The 3,144-nt window shown below is 41.5% G+C and overlaps 1 long non-coding RNA gene across 1 annotated transcript; it reads right to left on the bottom strand.

Moving 5' to 3' along the window:
• Positions 1-1,269: 1,269 nt before the first annotated feature.
• On the bottom strand, positions 1,270-2,141 carry LOC310726957. The gene is made up of 2 exons (XR_014533898.1): positions 1,901-2,141; positions 1,270-1,865 (listed from the first exon to the last, which is right to left on the bottom strand). It is a non-coding gene; the product is annotated as an uncharacterized lncRNA (long non-coding RNA).
• Positions 2,142-3,144: the final 1,003 nt, after the last annotated feature.

Below are 3,144 nucleotides of genomic sequence, written 5' to 3'. Positions count from 1 at the left end.
ATCATAAGATTCAGGTGAGCGTATTGTACATCTGATTCCACATTTAGCCTCTATTAGCTGTAATAAAAACCTCCACTCTCCTGGGAAGTTGTTTATTAGATTTTGAAGTGGGGTTATAGAGGTCAAAGCTTTTGGCCCAATGTAGATCAGACAATGCAAATAATTGTATTATATTATTAGACTATTATATTATTAGATTTTAAATGTGTGGGATTTTGCAAAGAGAGATATGTGTATGTGCTTAGGAGTGTGTAAATTACTGAATGCATAGTGAATGTCTGATTCAATATTTTCTTGTCCAGCAACAATCTGGTGCATGTTTAGAGTCTTCTTCTTCTTTCAACTTCTCTCATTAGGGGTAGCCACAGTGGATCATCTGTCTCCATAATCCCCCGTCCTCTACATCTGCCGTTTTCAAAATCAGATACCTGAATGTCTTCCCTTACCACATCCATAAACCTCCTCCTTGGCATTCCTCTTTTTTTCCTTCCTGAAAGCTCCATCCTCAGCATTCTCCTACCAATATACCCCATGTCCCTCCTCTGCACATCTCCAAACCATCTCAATCGCACCTCCCTCACTTTTTCTCCAAAATATCCTACATGCGTGGTCCCTTTAATAAATTTGTTTCTAATCCTGTCCATCCTCGTCAGTCCCAATAAAAATCATTCCTCAACATCTTCATCTTCACCTCCAGCTCCACCTCCTGTATTTTAGTCAACGCCACTGTCTTTTAACCATACAACGTAGCAGGTCTTACCACAGTCCGATAAACTTTCCTTTTTACTCTTGCAGATACCCTTCTATCACAAATCACTTCTGTCACTCTTCTCCACCCACTCCACCCTGAATACACACTCTCCATTACTTTGCACTGTTGACCCCAGGTACTTAAAATTATCCACCTTCTCCACCTCTTCTCCCTGTAACCACACCACTCCACCACCCGCCCTCTCATTCACACACATGTACTCTGTCTTACTGCTACTGACTTCTCAACCTGCTTCCTAATCTCACCACAAATAACAGTATCATCCCCAAACATCATAGTCCACAGAGACTCCTGTCTGACCTCGTTTGTCAACCTGTCCATAATCATTGCAAACAGGAAAGGGCTCAGAGACAATCTTTGATGCAGTTCAACCTACACCTTGAACCAGTCGTTCCTACTGCACATGTTACAGGCACCGGGTTGTGGCGCCCGTAGACAGCTGTATAAAAACTGAAAAGTGGAGAACAAAAAGGATGACACAGAAACTGTGGCTTGCCTTCATTAAATCTTTCTCAGTTATGTTTATTGACATGTTATTCACTGCACTGTAAACACTGTCCATTTATCCAGTTTATATCACTGTCCATATTCACTGTCCTCTTAGACATATTGGAGTGTCTTTAAACCATGACATAAACCACACAAACTCCAAAAATAAACACATTCTGTTACAACACCATTTTCACATCTCTACATCACTTTCCAGATTAACATGCTGGTTACTTGCACCTTAAATGCACTTTTACACACACCATTCAGTGTTTCTTGGACTACATGCTTCACAGCAACTTGTAAATAACATGGCAGTTTTTATTGTCAGCTTCTTTAAACGTGTAGAGCTTTGCATATTAACTCTGTGTATTTTAACTCTTTTAATTAACATATTTTTATATACTAACAAACTAACATATAATTTTATATTTAAATATCTCTTAACATCATTTTACAGTAAAACCAAGTCTCTATACATATAAAATATAACAAAATGCAGGGAGCCTGATGTCACATTTTGACTCGTGAAAATATAAGCACGTGGCTTACACAAACCTCACGTAAAGTATTACTTGCCCACACTAGCGCGGTGCCGCGTTACCTTTGCTAAACAACATTAGCGCGGTGCCATGCTACATTAGCATTAGCATTTATTTTATTAGCATTTATCCAGCCTTGTGAAAAAACTCTTCACACTAACACCAAAAGTGTCTCTGAATGTTCACAAAGCCATAAAAACAACTGTTGTTAAGTTTCAAACATATTACCCACCCGAAAAGTGGAGAACAAAATGGATGACACAGAAACTGTGGCTTGCCTTCATTAAATCTTTATCAGTTATGAGAGAAATTTCCGGCGATGCATAGGCAAACTAGTCACATTGGATAAGTGAGCAGAAACTAAGTTAAGATTAGTGTGTGTCTGCGTTGATGGTTCACCTAATGTTTCATAGGTGAGAAACGGTCTTGGCTTCCTTTCACGTGTCAACCTTCTCAGTTCTGTGTGGCCTTGCTCAACAAGATGGGTTAGGGGTCGTCTTTCGGTGCTGGGCTCCACATACTGGTTGCCTTCATTTTCTTCCATAGGTCTAGTGAGATCATGTAGGACCTTATTAGTGTCTTGGGTAGTTTATCTTTCTGAAGGTGCCAGGATAAAGCTTGGTGAATACTCAGGTACAGTAAAAGGTGTGCTACATACAAATTCTGGAGCTGCACAGAGGTTCCTCTGAGGCGAGGTAGATTTCTCAGGATGAGTAGGAGGCCCTGCCTCCTGTCTCACTGAAGGGGTTCTTAACCAATACCCTGGGTTGTAATCATCATCATCATCTGAATCAGAGCTATGACCCTCATTGGTGCCCGTTTGTGTGGCTGTCTGATCCCCCTGTCTTACTGTGCATTGCTTCTTTCCAGTGAAAGGTCTGGTATGAGGTACGGTGATGTCGAGAGGTAAGTCGTTCACCAGCGACAAGAGATTGCGATGCAATATACGGGTTTTTTCCTGGTCCCCAGTCTCAGGACAGACAATGTAAACAGGATTGTTGGCCAGTTGTTGTTTAACACTGTAGACAGTCCTCTCCGAATAGGGTCTTAACTTGCCTGGGCCCCCATGTTCACTGAGATTCCTAACCAGAACCCTATCACCTGGTTGTAAAACCACTCATTTTGCTTTCCTGTCATAAATGACCTTTCCTCTTGCACTGGACTTCCTGCTGTTTTCACTGGCAATCTGGTAGGCTTCTGACATTCTGTCGGCCCATTTTCCGGCATAGCCTCTAGGTGAATATGACTCCTTGTCTTCAGATAACCCAAAGAGTAAGTCAACTGGGAGATGTGGATGACGGCCATAAAGGAGGAAAAAGGGTGACTCATGTCTGGTGCAAT

This window comes from Silurus aristotelis (assembly GCF_946808225.1).
Source record: "Silurus aristotelis genome assembly, chromosome: 5".
In the NCBI taxonomy this organism is placed as follows: Eukaryota; Metazoa; Chordata; class Actinopteri; order Siluriformes; family Siluridae; genus Silurus; species Silurus aristotelis.
The sequence above is the reverse complement of the archived record's forward strand: the minus strand, read 5'-3'. Positions and strand labels throughout refer to the sequence as shown.